The following is an 18,734-nucleotide window of genomic DNA, read 5'->3' as shown; positions in this document are numbered from 1 at the left end:
CACAAACGAAGCTAATATATAAAATTCTGCTTCGAGACTGATGTCTATCTATATTACAAACGTTTACTGATCAGACCAAGTATCTCTGAACATTTTTTTGCATCACAACGAACGAAAAACGATATTTTCAAGCTCTGACTGAGGCAGGACTCCAAATCGTGATGCTCGCGTGGCTTCCATCTACGCTACAAGCGCCGCTTCAGTTGTTCGGTTGCAACCGCAAGTCAAGAATGGCAAATGCCAACCAGAGAAACTACCAAACACCAAGAATCAAACAGAATGGCAGCTTTGTCACTCCCAGTAGTGGCAGGAGGAATAATAGTAGTAACAGTAGTATATTAGGTGCGGAGTGCTTTAGGGGCCCGGCTTGTCGCTGTCGCTTGTTCGAGGTCACGGTATCGACACCTTTGTCATTGGGCGTCACGCACCGAAACACAAGCTTCAAAAAAATCACCGCCTTCCCTCGTAAGGATTGAACATCGGTCCCTCGCGTTACAAAGCCGATGTCAACCCCATTGCGCCGTAGAGACACACGGCACTCGCATGCAAAGCGCTGGGGGGACCTTTCGCTGCGCCGTTCACACGGAGGCTGCAGTTGCTAGGCCGAAGGTACAAAATAATATTAAATAAGAAACAATCATGAATTAACCTAATAATTGCCCCCAAAAAATGAAAACTCAATGCGACGTCTTTTTATGGCACTTTTAGCGGCTTAGGATAAACATAACACGAACATGGTTCTCTCACTGGGCAGCCTATAGGTACTACCCCACCACTCGATTACGTCACGTAACCTGTCCTCGTAAACCTACATGAACAGTTGGGTAGCTGAAATAAAGAAGCGGTTGGTGGACCGATTCGACGCGTCTTCATAAACCGTAATCTTTAACTTGAATCACGAGCGCCTCTTTAATCACAGTAAGCCGAGGCTTTCCTCCAGACGTGATTGGCCCAAATATTGCGCAATGAGTTCTCTACGGCGCCGTTTGCGCATCGCGGTTTGCTGGTATAAGGAGTCACGTGCAAATGGCGCAAAGAGGAATGAGTTGCGCCTACGAGGCAGTCCGATCACGTAGGCTCGCGCTGAAAAATAGGTGCCGGCCGTAGTCGCGCGCACCGCCCCTATTTCGCAGATAGCCCTAACCGTCCGCTGTGAGCACCGGGGCGGCGCAGCTAGACTATCCCGACCCTTTATAGACTCCCGCTAGTTCCGCTTCCAGGCAAACACATTGTGCCGGTCCTTTATCCCATCCCGTGCGATTAAGAACCTCGCGTGGCTGCCGCATTGCAAGAGCCGCTCCCGCCCAGCCCGCTGTAGCACGCAAACGTAATAAGGCCCGAATTCTTTCGCCTTCATTAAACCCCTCGGCCTGTGTGTGCGTGTGGGTGGGCGGCTGTACTGGTGCGTGTGGTCCTGTATGTGTGTGCTTGAGAGAGGGAAGGGTTCGAAAGGAAAAGGAAGCTGCGGAAGGGAGAGGAAAATTATTTAAAAAGAAAGGACAGTTATAGCAAATCGCGAGCTTCCGATAGAAGTGGACGTGGTGCTTTTACAGAGACTCTCTGCTTCCGGTAGCAAATTAGCTTACTGAAGCTGATCCTGTCTGAGTGGTTTTGCTTTGTTGTCATCGTTCCTGCTCCTACAGGCTATTAACGAGAGGGGAAATGGGGTGGACGGCCAATTGTCTATCCTAGCTTGCTTTGAGTCGGTCCCACTCAAACCGCGCTATCCGACTAATATTCACATGGCGCTTTTATTGAGCGTGCGAACATATTTAATCGCGTGAAAATACTGAAGTACACTACTGCTTGCCGCTCATATCCACCGTTTATGAGGGGGAAATGAGTGCGAAACTTTATGGGGCAAACTTAAACGCTAAGACCGGCGCAGCGAAACTCCTTCCAGTCCCATTTTCTAAGTCATCCCTCGGTAATACTGGACGTCATTCACTAAAAATATATATCTTTCCCTGAGCACTTACTCCCACTCGCGCCCACTCAGGCTCACGCTCTCCGCTCGCAGTCACTCGCTCAATAACTCACTCGCACAGACAGACACAAAGCAATTTTTTCTGGTTTGGTAGCCCAAGGAAGACTTTTGTCTTTAAAAGCCCTCGTACAGGAGCGCTCACGTTCCCGAAGCGGTGCTGCTTATGAAAGAGCAGCCTCCAGACGAAGGCACTCCTACCGCACCGCTCACGAAGCACCGCTCACCGCACCGCTCAGCGCACCGCTCATAAAGCACTTTGCTTGGCGGAATGACGTTGCACTCAAAGACCAACTTCACCACACCCCGCCGTCACCGGGGTTAGCGCTAGCGTTATCACTGTGGTTATCGTTATCGCTGTGGCTTAGTCAAAATTATTATAGCAGCTTTTCCCTCATTTTCCACACCACATTGTGTTGTTATCATGTTGTTATCTCGCCTTTTCTTTTTGCGTGCACTGTTTTGTGGTGAAATAAAGCAGACTTGAAACTACAGCTCACGAGGTTTGTATGTTCCATATATCTGTATGGGTTGAACTTTCGTCGAAAGGTTTTTCGGCGAGAAAACGTTCGGCGAGAGCTTTCGGCGAGGGCTCTACTACCGGGACAAAAACTTACGAAGTGCTGATACGGCTGTTTGGGGATATATGTTACGGAAATTCACCGACGCATTCGCGTAACACAAAGCGTAAGAAAGTGCACAAAGTGCTGCCAAAGAATCTTGCTATTTCTGTAATCCATTAGCCCCAGCTATACTGTGCCTTCAATAATTTGGCATGAGCGCAGTATACAATGTTTCCATTCAGGGGAAAATGGCGGAGAATAGTAAACCTGCCGGCATTCTTGGTTGCGTGATAGCATCCTTCGAGCCCTCCAGAGGCACATAAACTGCGCAGAAAACTCTCTATTATCATCCTTATTCAATGCACGAGTCCTAGAACAAGTCTTCTCCGTAGCTTCTCGCCTGTAGTTTGCTGCAGCACCACAGCGACTGGCACGAAAACAAAACTTAACCGGCACTGCAGCTCCCTACGCAAAAATATTTGTTGTGGCAAACTTGTCTACCAACACCTGGTTTCGCAATGGTAAATCTAATTCTTTGTAACCTTTGGAAGGGTCCAGACAGCCGGAAAATTGTTTTCACCGCAGTTCAGAGGGAAATAAATTCCGACAGAAAATGCGCAGCGCCACCTGCAGATATCAGTCGTAGTTTAGTCCACAGGGAACGGCGTGAACCTCGCCCCTGTCACTGCTACACACGTAGGAAAGAAAATGTTAGGAACGGCTCTGACGTCGGGTTTGTGAAGCCGCCCCGCCATGCCGATAAGCCCAATGAGCCCAGCACTCTTTCCCATTATCCTCTGCTTTTTCTGGTTTTATAACAGTGGCAGTTTGATAGGGGCTACAATGGTTTGCAAGATGCCTCACCGTTGTGGGCTGGGTCGCCGGATACCTGCCCAAGCTGCCAACGCCCACCTTCTCACCGGCAGACGGATAAGGATGGAAAACCACTGCACAGAATCGACGAGATATCGCCGGAAGAGGACGCCAACTATGCCCACCAACGACGGCAATTGTTAACCGTCGGATGTTGTTTTAGAAGGAACATTTGACCACAAAGGAAAGGACAGTATAAAAAACGCTCCGAAATCAGCTGTAGTGCACAGCTTGCAGACGACGACGCCGTAGCGACTGCGCACTGTTGCGAGAGTAGCGAGGCAGACACAGTCAAAGCGCCGCAAGAAATCGTCCGGGGCATTTAGCCAGATTTTGCCGCCGCAGCCGCAAAAAAAAAAAAATACTAGGCAACACTGTGTCTCTGGGCTCATTAAAAATGACATCCCCTCCTCACATTTGTGCAATGCACTGGGGTGCTAGGGGCCTCTTCTGAGTATTCTTTCCTTCATTCTGCTACACATATTCGCAAAACTCGCACACCCCTCGAGGAAGATACGGCCAACAATTCACATGATGCCACCCACGCAGACAACTACGTAAAACGGCCTGAAATCGAAGCACGGGAACGACGCTACTCACGATGGAACGACGGTATGCAGCGATCGAGGGCGACGGAACAAAAAAGGGCATCGCTGGTTGCCGATAAAAGCTTCTGTGCACGCGTCTCTATCAACAGGGAAGCAGCGCTAAACATCTTCCGAAGAATAATCTTCTGAAGATGGATAATCGTCTGGCGAATGAAGAATAATAGTAATTGAGCCTTCGTAATTCGAAATTATGATGATGATGATGCTTGATAGTGATGGTGCAAAGCCAACTAGGGCAAAGAGCGCGAAAAAAGTGTTTGATGAATAGGTGACTACTAAAATTGTTTAGAGTGAACACGAATCAAATCAAATAAAGACGATGAGGACGGCTGCGGTACAGGGCCAGGATGAAGACCAATAGTGGTTTGATAAATAAGGCGGCTGGTGTATATTACCACGGGTAAAACTGTGGGTGGTATGCGATGAGCTGTAAGAAGTGAAACTCTGACAGAAACGTGAAGTTCGCCAATAGTTCGGTTTAGTGGTTAACCCGAAGCAAGGATCCCAAGGATGCCAATTTGAGCCCGACAGCTGCGGCCGTTTTCTGATTGTGGCAAGAAACGAGAACGCCCATGTGTCGGGACTAGACGAAATTTCGCTTTGCCGTAAAGCTTATGTTGCAGAACAAACCTGCTCACGGACCACGACAAGAAATGCACACGAACGAGCGATAGTACACAGGTTCGCTGTAAAAATATAACACCACCGCCACCATTTTCTCAAAAAAGAAAAACAACTTAAACCTACTAACTGAATAACACGAAACAATTAATTATAACGGAATACAAAACCTACGGAACGTGAGGAATAAAATAGCACGCTGTTTATTGCGTTAGTTTACTTTTGGTGCGAGGACATATTAGCACATATATTATCACCCCGACGCTTTCCTGGAGGGGGATGTCGTAATAAGATGTGGTTATGGTGCACCAATGATTTACTTCAAAAATAACAAACGGAACAGTCAAAATAAGTGAAAGGTTTGTCGCTGTTCCTATCATTTCTTTTGCATATAAATAATTCGACCAAATTTCTTGGAAACCATTTATTTGTTATTTATGTATTGAGGATAGTTCACTAATTCCGTTTCATTGATGTACTGTTCCTCAAGACCTCTCAAAGCATTTTTTGAACAATGTCCATGTTCTTATACTGGTTATATTACGCATAATTACTTTTTCACATGCTATTTTTGAAACTATTTCCTCCGTCAAAATTTATTGAGGATTCTTCCTCGATCCTCTTTATTTTATTTATTTTTTACCAGATTTGCGCCTAACATTTTTTTGAATATTTCGCTTAGTAGGAACGTTCTTTTTTAAAGAGTATAGAATGGGAGCTTCGGTGATATCAATAAGCCGTGATCAGTGTGAGCCGACACCCCTCCCGGAAGGCCGGTACAACTAGCGAGCGCCACTCACCACTCACGGTGAGTGACGCTCACACTGGTGAGTGGTCAGGGGCTCACTTCTCGAGTGTGGTGAGTGGTGAGTGCACTCACACTGGCGAATGGTGAGTGGTGAGTGGCGCTCACACTCGTGAGTGGTGACTCGGGCTTACCGGGAGTGGTGAGTGCGCCCACCAGAGAGGCGCTCACCCTCACCAGCACTCTCTAGCTTTAACTGATGGTGAGGCTCACTCACCATTAACTCGGGAGTGGTGAATGGGTGGTGTGAGGACACTAGGGAGTGAACGTGCCGACCTATCCCATCTATAGATGAAGGATGCTTCAGTGGAATGACAAGTAAAACAAGGTTTTTACTACCCGACTTCACAATAGGATCACCCCATTGGCTCTCAGCAATGCTCGATCGAAGTACGCTATTCAGCTGGTTTATGGCACTTAGTACTGATTGGCACCCCGTAAAGAGCCGGAACTTATTAAGCTGTCCACAGCAGCTTCTTCTCTCGTCCCATCATGTCTCGTAAAGAACACGAATTAAATTTCTATTCTATTCTTACTCGTCAAGAGACGTGAAAAGATAATTCATCGATAGAACTACATCATACTGACCAAGGTTTGTCAGGCGTGCACAAAGCAAACGTGCAAGTCAGTACGCGGTGGAACCATACGCGGTGAACCATACCTGAAAGAAAAATTGTATATTACAGACGGCAAGCAAATAGAGATACACAAATGGAGAAAGGGGAACAGAACCAAAACACAATGAAAAATGCCCGTTTAGATGAGCCGTTCAGATAAGGGAAGGGAACGGGAGGTGCAGCTCGGTACGCGATGCTCATTGGGTGGTCCCGCACGGTTGCTGCGCTGTCGAGTGGGCTACCATGAAGGCACGTGCGGAGTATGCCCAACTTTACTTGCGGACCCTTAGCGCAATCAACGAATACACGCCACGACGCCTGCGGCCTGCGAGATATATGCGGTGCCGGTTCGCCTTGGAACGCCTGCAAGCGGCCAATAATTCTCGTGGACTGCAGGGCATCTGCTGGTCTAGGGTAGTTGCTTATACCGCTTTCGAGGAATTCCTCAAAGCGGCGATGCAACACATCCACATTTGTGTGGATATTTCCAGATACTTTAGATAATCTACACATCAACCGTGATGTTTGAAATATGCCATTTGAAACCATCTTGATTAATTGTTCCTCTGTAGAGTCAATCGCGTGTGAAGCAAAATTGATAAAATTGGCGGCGGCAAAATGCGATAAACTCGGCTTGAACCAGGTTCGTTTTAGTGCAACTAGTTGTAAAGCCTCTCAGTAACTACACGTATCAAGAATCGCATTCTGGATGGGTGTGGTGGACCGATTCCGTTGTTAGTAAAGCCGATGACTACGTAACTGTAGGTTTTTTCGTTAACGGAATCATCTTGTCGATACGTGCGGAATACGTCTACCGCATTGTGTATATTTAGCAGTGTTTACAGCAAGTGTTGGACTTTCTCAAAATTTCTGTATTCTACACAACATTCAAAGTGAATACCACTCATGTGGTATTCACCACTATGCGCATCAAGGCCATGCTTCGGTTTATCGACGTGCTATCATTTTCTGCCACAGAACGTTTGCCTGCGATACCAGAGAACACACAGTAGCGGCCAGACCCGACACTGATGAAGATTAAGCATTTCTATATAATACGAACTATACGGTAAACGATCGCCGGATCTCACCTCTCCGTTATAAGGGCGAACCGTTTCCTCGCAGCCTTATTCAAAAGAGCTAATCACTAAGACATGGAGCTATCACATGCAAATCTCAATTTTTATTTTTGGTGTAATGGTTGCTTTATTTGTTGTGGCGTAGAGGTTGCCGGACATTCTGAGCAGAAGAAAACGCCGGGTATATTGACGGCTACGGTGGGCTTTCACCTTGGTCCGTTTTTAATGTTGTGCAAGTCGCTAGTCGGGGACCGCATTGTTTTTTGTTATCAATCTATAATTCGCCAGAGCCCCCGACCTTGTTAATGTGAAAACTTTGTGTTTGTGCCAGTGACAGCGCAGCGGTGTGTGGCCAGGATGGCGCTCCCAATTGTGAAACCCGGCCAGAAAAATTGAGACGCTTCGAATCAGCGCCGTCGTTAGGATCCAGGTTTTATTGACCACAGTTCTGCTGTAAGCCGAACATCATCATCAGCAGTATATCATCGTCATCGTCGTCATCGTCATTAGTGTTATCGCCATTTCATCTATGGTTAGTACAGGAGCAAGGTAATTCTTTTAGACCTCCAATTTCTTCTTCAATGCGCGAACCGAGTTCCTTCCCTGCCGGAAAATTTTCCAGGTTTATCCGGTTCATCCCTCTGGCCTTCCCTTCCCTCTAATCCCCTCTCTTGGTATCCAATCTGTTACCCTGTTGGTTGTATATTCTTCTATTACATGTTCATCCCAAGTCCCTTTCGTTATCTTTGTTCACACTGTGAGGTCCACCACTTGTTAACTTAACTTTCTGAACAAATTTTTTGTTTGTTAACATTGTTAAGGCTTTGTCAACTTGTTAACTTTGATAGGACTTTGTTAACGCTCGTTTATTGTTCGTCAGCGTTATTTCCATCACTCGTCGTCGAACGGGTAGTAGGGCTTACTTATTGTTTCCTTGAAGGCGCTTAACAAGGCGACAAGTTTAAGCCCCGTATGATGTCCCTGGCAATGAGTATTTTTCGTACACAATTCTTTTGTGTGACGGAGGTACTTCATTTTTTTATTATTTAGAGTTATCGCCAAATGCAGACCAGCCCATCCCAATTCGAAGACGATTTTTTATGTTTAGTGGTTTTCACGGCCACTGACAATTTGTCCAAAGCAGTTATATTCATGCACCACTTCCAACTTTATGCATGACTAGTTAACATTCATTCATATTTATTCAATTTATCTTTAACCCTGGGACCAAGCTTTTTGAGTTCTGATTCTGAGACATTTTTTTTTTCCAGTCCCGCCTGTCTCGCTGCACTTGAACCATAAATACGCTGATTGCACTCGTTGGGGGACTATACTGGTGTACACGAGTACTGGTGTGTGGCTTCTGCGCTTCGTATAGAAATGAAACAAGGCTGAGTGACATCACTCATGGGCTCAGGTGAACATTCCTAAAGTGGGTTCAGTTAAGGGCAAACAAATTTATTCTTGTAGTATAGTGACACGGCAAACAAAAAAAGAAGTTGGCGAGCATGAGCTATGCTCAATTGATCCCTTCTTTTTCTTCTCGAGTCACAGTGGTACCACGTATAAACATTAACATTACATATATAGTAATGGTCTCTATGAATGCTCTTGTAACGTATGTACTGCCAATCTTTATACAGATTAAGGAACTGACGATGCGTACAACGTTGAAACGAGGGCTTTCAAGACCTCTAGGCCAAGCTTCGCGACGTCGATGTCAATAGTGTCCAAGTAAAAAGACGACTTTTTTTAAAGTCACTATAGTAAATAACGGCGAGCATGGCATTTTATATCATTGCACTAAGGTATCCAGTAACATGGCACTTACCTATATAGTCAGCGCAGAAACTAGGAGATGGCGCTGGCGGGAAACCTGTAAGTAAAAAGTGCGACTACTGTCAGAAGAGACAAGCCCGTTATCACAGCTCCAAACTACTCTTTAGCCCTGGAACCAACTTGTATATTCATCCTTAAGGGCGCGAAACATCCAGTATACACATCATTGTGGATTTACGAGAAAATTTCTGTCTCACTACTACAATGTAAACAGCACGGATCAGTTTAGAACAGAACAACTATAAGAAAGGACAGGAAAAGAGCCTGTGTTGTACTTCCGGAACAGCGCGAGACATAATTTAAAGTGACAAGACAGACAATGGGGTTTAACATCCCGAAGGTACATATGGTCTACGAGGCGTGGTGAAGTATGGGGACCCAAATTCATTTTGACCACCTGTGGATCTTTAACAGGCGCCAAAATTTAGACATACGAGTGTTTCCGCTTTCGCAAAACCGACAAGTAATTGCAGCATTTTTGCGGTGCCCACTAACTGACTCACACACGCCCACACACACACATGCACACACTCACACGCTCACACTTTTCACGCATGCGCTAAAACGCACGCACACACAGTGTGTGTGTGACAGAGAGAGATGGAGGGAGAGAGAGAGAGAGGAGGCAGAGCTGCACATCGAAGAAACAGTACACTTGTAAAGGCAATGTGCTCATTTATAAAGCGGTGGCTGCTAAATATCTTTCACTTTATGTCCTTTACCTTTTTTGCTCGCAATATCTCAGAATATCATTCGTTTCCGCTTATCCGAAGTGCGGTTCCGGTACTGCCACACCACACGCTGCATTACACAAAAGTCAAGCGAACGATGAGCGACGAACCGCTGTTTTTCTGTGGCACGTCGGTACGTACAATCATGAACGCGACGACCATGTCGGATCTAAAAGCTACGATGAGAGCCGCCGCATTACGTTAAGAGGTGTGCGCTTCCAAAGAAGAGTGATCTGGTTGCAACCAATTTTGGCGTCGGCTCAATGTAATTGATGTAACGACGGAGCCACAAACCGCGCTAAGGGTACTTCCATGAATCAACCGATCGAATTTCAATTACACCGGATGGTGGTTGGCGCTGAGAAAAGAGGGGCAAGAGAAGGAGGGATGCCTTTTATGATGAAGAGATGTTAGCCGCTGAGGAAAGACGTCAGACAGGAGACTATTACGCTGTCCCAGAGAAAGAAGGAGAGAAACATTTGTTGACATAGAGTGACGAGAGAGAGAGGGCTACAGTGGTTTCATCATCATCATCATTTATTTTACCCTTAAAGGCCTCTCTCGGGGCATTACATAAGGGGGGGAACAATCAAAGTACAAATGTCAATGAAAATACAGTTCATGTACACAGTTTTTGAATTACCAATACATACAGGTAGAAAAAAAAAACCAAAACACAGAGCATGTAGAACGAATTATTAACAGTCAATTCGCCGTCCAAAATATACAGGTGGCAGAAAACAAACAACGAAAAAAGAAGAACAGCGATTAAGAGTCAAGGGCAGCTAGTAATAAATCTCTAAATTTAAAAGCAACTTGTTCGCTGACAATAGCATCAGTCAATCCATTGCACTCTTCAATAGCCGTAGGAAGAAATGATTTGTTAAAAGCGTTAGTAGAACCAAACAGCCGTTGAATACTCACAGAATTAAATAAGCGACGAGATGTTCGGACAGGCGGAAGTAAAAGTGAGCCATGTAGGTGAGGAAAACTGTAGTATAGTTTGTGAAAAAGACAGAGACGTGAAATTTTGCGTCGAGCTGACAAAACAGGGAGACCGAGGGATGATTTTATTAGACTGATGCTTGCTCGTTTGTCGTAATTTGTGGAGATGAATCTGGCGGCACGATTTTGGACGGATTCAAGAATGTTAATTAGGTATACCTGATGAGGGCTCCAAATCGCAGATGCATATTCCATTTTAGTACGAACAAAAGTTTCAAAGGCCAATTTACGAAGGCTTGCAGGTGATAATGACAATGACCTCCTAAGGTAGCCAAGAGTTTTTGAGGCATCGGCAGCTAGTTTGGTTATATGATCGGTCCAGGTTAGTCTGCTTGTAATTACAACGCCCAGGTATCGGTAAGAATCCACTTGTGATAACACTACTGAGTTTAATGAATACGGGTGGATGACGTTAGTGCGTTTTCGTGAGACAGGCATGAACTTGCATTTGGAAATATTCGGCCTCATCATCCACTGAGCGCACCAGTTATCAATAATGTGTAAGTCTTGCTGTAGTATTAGTTGATCTTCGGGAGTTGATATACGACGATAGACGACGCAATCGTCTGCAAAAAGACGAAGCGTTGATGAAATGCCGGAAGGAAGATCATTTACGTAGATTAAAAAGAGAAGTGGACCGAGAACCGATCCCTGAGGGACACCAGAGATTACTGGAGTAGTATCGGAATGGGCACCACCGATAACAGTGAATTGGGACCGGCGGGTTAGGAAGCACTTAATCCAGGATAAGGTCCGGGGATCGAGGGAAAGGGAAGAAAGTTTGTTGATAAGTCGTTGATGAGGGACGAGATCGAAGGCCTTTGAAAAGTCAACGAAAATTACATCAGTCTGAAATGATGAATCAAGGTTTAGATGAAGATCAGTCGTAAATTCGAAAAGTTGTGTTTCGCATGAGAACCCTGAACGAAAACCATGCTGTTTATGAAAAAAGAAAGAGTGATCATCGAGGTGACGAGCAACATGTGAATATATTATATGTTCCAGAAGTTTGCAAGCGATGCACGTTAGTGAAATGGGGCGATAGTTAGATGGGTCAGATCGCTTGCCAGACTTAAAAACCGGTACAACCTTCCCAAGTTTCCAATCTTCTGGAATTGAACCTTCGGAAATGGACTGTTTAAAAATTATCTCCAAAAATTTGCTAGATATGCTATTAGTAGCCTTTAAGACTTTGGCAGGAATGTTATCAGGTCCGGGGGAGCTGGATATTTTTAATTTCGTTATCAGATTGCTGATGCCTTCGGAGGTAATTTCAATGGGCAGCATTTGCGAAAAATTAGATCTTGGCATGACTGGAATACCATGAAGTGGTTCAGAAGTGAAAACTGAAGTGAAGTAAGTATTCATAACGTCCGCCCGCAGCGGGAGAGCAACGTGAGAACCATCGGAATTGATTAAGGATATATTGTGCGAGTTATTTTTTGGGTTGAGAAGTTTCCAAAATTTCTTTGGATTATTTCGGGCAATGTTAAGCAAGTCATCATGAAAAAATTTCTTTTTGGAGCGCTTCAGCAAGTGAGTGTATTCACGAAGGCATGCGAAATATCTGTTCCATTTGGATATTGACGGAAAGTTTTTAGCAGCGCGAAAAAGACGTTTTTTCTTTTGCGAAAGTTTCCTTAGGAGATTAGAATACCAAGGTCGCTGAGCATCGCCTGGAACACGAATAAGGGGGACGTTGTTATCGATAAGGGTTAATAATTTCCGCTTGAACAATAACCAGTTTTGGTCAACTGTTCGGGTAGAGGCAGACAGGGTGAAGGAGACCAAAAATTTATTAAGTTCAGAGTTAATCGTCGAGAAGTCGGCATTGTTATAGTCACGTATTAATTTTTTCGAAGGTCTTCGCGAAGGTAAGGCAATGGACAGTGAAAACAATACAACATTATGGTCACTCAGACCGGGTATGCATGACACTGACTGAATTAGTTCTGGGTTGGAGACAAGAACAAGATCAAGAGTGTTTGTGCCACGAGTTGGCAATGTGACTGATTGCGATAAATTAAAAAGGAGACACAGTTCGAGGAAATCTTTAGATTGTCGTGAAGTAGCACACAAGTTGTCCCAGTCGATATCAGGGTAATTGAAGTCCCCGCAAAGCAAGAAGTTAGCGTGAGGAAAGCGGGATGTCAGATCGAAAAGAACACTTTGAAGGTCATCTGTAAAAGAGTGGTCGCAGTCGGGTGCGCGGTAACAGGCTACAAGAATGTTTTTGCACGAGGGAAGGATTATTTCAATGCAAAGAATTTCAAACTTCGTACTGATTGTCACAGTTTGGGAGGGTAGGCTGTCTTTCACGAAAAGTAAAATACCACCCCCTCTGCGTCTGTTCCTATCCAGTCTGTAAGACGTGAAATGGGTGTTGTTGTGACGTAATTCATTATCGTGAATATCAGGGGTTAGCCATGACTCAGTTAAGATTGCGATATCAGTGCTGGTGTCCTCAAGGAGAGTTAGCACCGCTTCCTTTTTGGGCATATAGCTGCGGATATTCGTAAGCAGGATTGATGTAGTTTGATAAACTGGAGGAGCGATTCTAGTTGGGATGGACTCGAAAGGAGGGGAGGACAGAACCTTGGAAGTAAGGAAGACAAATGGCAACCCCTGTCTCTCGAGTAGGGATACGCATCTCACCGCGGACTAGGGAAGGGGATAAACGGGAGGCGGTGGCAGGCCAGTATGCCGAAACAGCCTCGCAACCCGCCGCTCCGGACGGCAGTGCTCGCTCTGCGCACCTGCGTAGTTCGGGCGACGCTAGACAAGAGGAAGGCGAGAATATTTCTTATACCGCTACTTAGCGCATGATACAGGGCGTAAGATGAGGAAACACGCAGACGGCGTTTTGTGCCGTCTCTAGCTGTACTTATCGATGTATCCACACCAACTAGCCCAGTTGTCGTCTTTACTTAAGTTTTCTTATGCCGCCGAGGGGATTAGGTGGCACAGCTTTCGCGCAAAAAAGCGGTAAAGCTCACGGCGAGTTTATGCAAATGTTAAGCCTTGTGCTACGAAAATATTTCACCGCAGCATCGACATATGCGCAGAGATGGTAAAAGACGAGAAAATTAATCCCCTATGCTTATAGGTATTAAAACTAAAGCTCATGTGAACTGTTTTTCTTAATATTCAATCAATCACTCGTTTATCAACTTGCCCAGGAAGAGCCGTAAAGCCCTTGCCCTGGCGTTTGAAAAAAAAAAGAAACAAGCAAGGTAGAATGCACACGCCTCCCAAGTAATGTAAATATGGGACCGCGTTGCTAACGCAAAAATATGAAATATACATAATTATTTAGAAATCGTCATAATTTTGCGTTTTCCACAACAAATAATAATAGCCGCGACGGCCAGAATTTCAGCGCAACACTTGTGTGAAAAGCAGTAAAGGGACGTAGCGCTTACGACTCGCCGTAATCACATGCGTGAAGTTTTAATTTCGTGAATGTCGACGAACAAAAAAAGCACATCTAAGCCCATTCAGGCCGCCTTTACTTCATGTCAACTTCAATCTAGCTTTTTCGTAAGTGGGTAGAAAAGTTTCTGCTTGTAATGTTCCGGAAGCGCTACCGGGAAAATGCCTTGCTATAATAAACTCGAGTGCACAGCAGCAAAACTTATCTAACCTATTTTGTTCAAATCAATGCAGTTCAATCGACTTTATTCACCAGATAGTAATGGTTGGCTACCTGGGCTCTAAGCTGTGGGGGCAGCTTGACGGGGCCCAGAAAACTAGTACAAGGCAGCAAAGAACGACGCACCAATCAACACTGCATGCGCAATTGACAATTGTCAATCGGCGTGTATTTTATACGTATGAGAAATGTGCTAATTCTACAAGCATATAAACAATTGTAACAGCAAAAAGCGACACCAGAGGAGAAGAGGATAGCAATTGAATACATAAGAATATTACGCAGACGTGCACAATTGTGAAATAAATGTGCAAATAACAATAAAATTACGTAAGCAATAAAAGTACATATTCACAAATATTTCCCGTAGTTCCTTTAACGACGGATTTCATGGCGTTCCAAATGCACTCAAAATATAAACCAGGTTATGTTGCAGCATTTGATTTTTGTACTCGGTGTGAAAACAAGGAATTTCCCACATATCCTGTTGTCCTTCATAACCAGCAAGAACCTGCATGAAGCGGTCAAAGCTGAGTCGAACCGCTTCTGTTCCCGTGAGGAGCTGAAAGTGAAACAAGCCGCTAAGTAAGCACGCGTGTCAATCTGAACCCGAACCGAGCACACAAGTTTTTCTGTGCGACACCCTTCCAGCCGGAACCACCTTCATCTGTCAATCGATATATGCTATCCAGCCAAACAGCGGAATAAGAACAAAGCAATGCGGTTTTAGGTCTTTCAAATCTGACCGTAAATTCGAATAAAAAAAAGAGATGGGGATGGGAAGGTAGACTTTCTTTTTCCGTTGCAGAGGGGTAGAGGGGGGTGGTGTAGGCATGAGCACATTATTTATTCATTTTGTATTTCCAAGTACAAGACGCCGCGGCAACACAAATTGGTTCTCAACAGCAAGCAGCGTTCTTTTCGAGAAGCGCCTGCACATTGTTACAAGACCAACTTATCTCGAGCGTCCCAAAGATCACCGGCCAAAGAAAAATGCCGCTGACAAGGGGCTGACACAACGCCCATTCAGGTTGTCTCCTTCGGCGGCTGTCCATTCGTTCCAGTCGGTTGACGCTTTTTGGGGAAACATGACCGTTGAATGGTGGGCAGCGACAATGCGCGCCGAAAAAAGGGTTGAACGGACATTGGCGCCTACATATACTCCGCTCGCTAGTGTTGCCAACAAAAACGAACCAGCAAACAAACTAGAAGAATGCAGCGCCGCACGCGGATGGTCGCCCGAAACTCTCGAGCGTCCAGGACCAATCCTGGAAGGAGTGCCCGGCGTGGCAGCCCCTGTGGTCCCCGTGTATGGAGACCGGACAACTACGGAGACCTGAATAATTCATTCCTTTTGTCACAGGGACACGCATTTGAAGCAGCGTCATTCGGGGGCGTTATTTGTTGTTTTTTTTTTTATTTCCTTTCAACGCCACCTTCACTGCCCCTTCAACGCCCCGTTTTCACTGCTGAGGCGTGCGATATTCAGCAGCATCCTTTCGCCGCGTTTCAGGGCACGTCAGTCAGCGATCATGGAAGCCAAAAGAAAATACAGCAACCATCAGTCAAGCCCGCGCGAAGCTGGCTGTGCGGACATTCGAGCTAAAAACCAATAAAGGACAGAGAAGCAAGAGCTAGAAAAAAAATCTGTACAGAAGAGCAAAGTAGCCACAAGGAAACGGAGCTGCGCTTTAGACCGGCGCGGCCGTCCGAGTGCTGGAGTGACCGAGGGGGCGCACGAAACGAGGTCAAGCACGTTTTTGAGCAAATAAGCGAGAAAGCCACGTGGCGACTCAGGCGACAAAGATCTCCGTGCCTGATCCTGTGCTGTCCTCTTTCTTTTATTTGGCGGAAGATGGTCACAGAGGGTGCAAGCTCTGTGTTATGTGCTTTTCCCTTCGTCTCGGCGAACAGCAAACGGGAAAGAGGGGGAAGAGACAATACAAACCGGGCTGCCTTGTCTACGTCGGCAGAACATTTCACTTCGTCCGAAGCCTATCCGAGCTCCAATCAGGAACGACCCACCGGACGTTTTTCGCCAATGTTTGCGCCTTTCAAGCGAGACTCTGGGATCGAGGTTACTTTTGTTTACTCGCCTCCGACGTAAGACGATACTGGGTTTTCTGTTTGCAGATGGCAGAGACCCCCGCTCCCCTCCCCCGTTTCACTAACCGTGTGTTTCTTCGACTTCCAGCGGAGAAGATTGAACGCATTTCGCGAAAGGAGCAACGGAAGGGCTCCTCGAAATCCGTGATTGCTCAAGATTGAATAAATAAGGACAGGGCATGAGATGCTCCGAGGGAGCGAAGCAAATGAGCCGGTTGCTATGGTGATAGCGTTAAAACGCAAGAAAAGCGAGAAGAGCGGGTACTGGAAGACGCGATCCCTCATAGTTTCGAGTGTGTTTCGTGCCTACATTACTCCTATAGCATAAGTATGTTTCCGTGTAGCGCAATTTCTGGGGCAGGCGGACTTCTTTGTCTGTCACCGAACAAAGAGGACACATCCCCGGTTCATAGCAAAAGTTTGTCCCTATGTACAGAGGTACAGTCATAGGTAAATAAAACAGGAAAATAAAAATACGAAACATAATGACACTGTGGTTCGGGGGATTTTAAATATCTACGTTGTCGAGCTGGATACAGTGTGCTATTATTTTCCTTAATTTTTAGATCTGAGCCTAGCAATGAGCGGATTTACGCAGGTATAAATACTGTTATGGATGGGGTTCGTGCTGATATTTTTTAAAGCGGAAGCATTAAACGGCCGGTTAAGCGGGAGAACTATTGTTTGGTGCCTGTAGCAGCGAAACAGATTTTAAAATGGCCGCTGTCTCAAAGAGAATAGAAGTGAAGTAATTGAGTTGAAAAGAAACATTCGTAAAGTTTGGGAATGAATGAGAAACGAACCCAGTGGTCCGGTAATGCGATCCCAGCACGCAACCAATACACACCTACGATTCTTAACTAATATTGCATGTAAATGAAACGCGGCGTAGTATAGAGACGTCTTAGAAGACAATTCGTGTTTTGTTTTTTTTTTCTCAAGATACCTACATTACATTGAAAGGTACAGAGCCTTCACCAGAAAGTTAGGTTTGCCGCACGGCTCAAAATTCCTTGCCGACGTGATTCTGTCCGCGCTCGCAAACATTTCCATAGGCTATCCGGAGACAGGTACGATGAAAAAAAATTCTAAGCAAGAATATAAAAATAAAAAAAAATTGTTTGGCGCTTGCACTCAACGAAATCGTCTTACGAAACTTCCAGATTTATTGCGGCGATTTGCCTTCATTATTTTTGTTTCATTACTAGGGGCCTCGGAGACTTCGAACAGGCTCATTTGTACCTTCTTGCCGCAGGTGGTGGTTATGAGCCCACGCTGAAAAGGGGTGCTGATAATTTCAGATGTGCCGACTGCAGTTGTGAGCAACGGTTTTCAATCCATCGTAGCTGGAACAGCCGGAACCGCAACACTGGCGAAGCGACCCGCGGACCTCCCTTTTCCTGGCATTCTCGAGAACGCAAGTGCTCCTTAAGCCAGCGGGTGCCAATTTTTGGCACAATCAATGGCACCAGAAACACCCACACACCCTCCGCTAACCGTTCGCCCAACACGAGCGCCTCCATCTTGTTGTGGAACTTCTTTTCTCGACATTTTCACTCTCGGCGTGCTCGCCTCTTACTGGGTCCTGGTCAGTGAATTCTTCTGGCAGTGAGAAAAACTCGGTGTTTCAAAGCGGTCACGGCAGCGGAGGCTGATCTAATGCCCCTGGGGACAGCTATTTCGGGAGACGCTTGTTCCGCGGCATGCACCATGCTGGGTGCTTTACCTCCATGTCAAGCGAATATAAAAGTTGAGAAGGGCAGAGAAGCTTTTGTCACTTTCGCGGAAGCGAAGGACAATTTCTCCAAGTTTTATGCCGAAACCGCAGTGTAAGAAATGACGACAGGTTGGCTTCCCCACCGCGCTGCAAAACGACCAATCAGCCTGATAAACTTGAAAGTGAACATTTCGACAGACTTCTGTCTGGTTGGGAAGTTACTGAACTGAGATTTAATTAGGCTCCAACCAATACAATGCAAAAAGGCAAAAACCCGACGTTTCGAAGCCGGCTCGGCTTCTTCTTCAGGGGTGACAGTGGCCACGCTGCAGCTGCGTCTTATAGTCTCACGCAGCTGAACAAGTTACTCGCGGCGATTTTCAAGAACCACCCGGAACAAAAAATTCTATACCTTCGCTTGATCTGTCGAAACGGCTCCGCACCTAGTTTCTACGGATTACCGAAGATCCACAAACCTGGCGCCCCCCTTCGCCCGATCGTAGACTTCACATCATCCCCGTGCCGAGCCCTTTC

At 45.8% G+C, this 18,734-nt stretch overlaps 1 long non-coding RNA gene across 1 annotated transcript in view; it reads right to left on the bottom strand.

The window, feature by feature from the left end:
• The window catches only part of LOC144180412 (uncharacterized), a 589,231-nt gene that overhangs the window by 257,559 nt on the left and 312,938 nt on the right, over positions 1-18,734 (bottom strand). The window contains exon 2 of the long non-coding RNA XR_013324407.1: positions 8,982-9,026. This is a non-coding gene — a long non-coding RNA (uncharacterized LOC144180412). The remainder of the gene's footprint in view (positions 1-8,981; positions 9,027-18,734) is intronic.

Source organism: Haemaphysalis longicornis, unplaced genomic scaffold (genome assembly GCF_048455015.1).
Source record: "Haemaphysalis longicornis isolate Haplotype H1 unplaced genomic scaffold, Haemaphysalis longicornis Haplotype H1 scaffold_4, whole genome shotgun sequence".
Lineage (NCBI taxonomy): Eukaryota > Metazoa > Arthropoda > Arachnida > Ixodida > Ixodidae > Haemaphysalis > Haemaphysalis longicornis.
The sequence above is the reverse complement of the archived record's forward strand: the minus strand, read 5'-3'. Positions and strand labels throughout refer to the sequence as shown.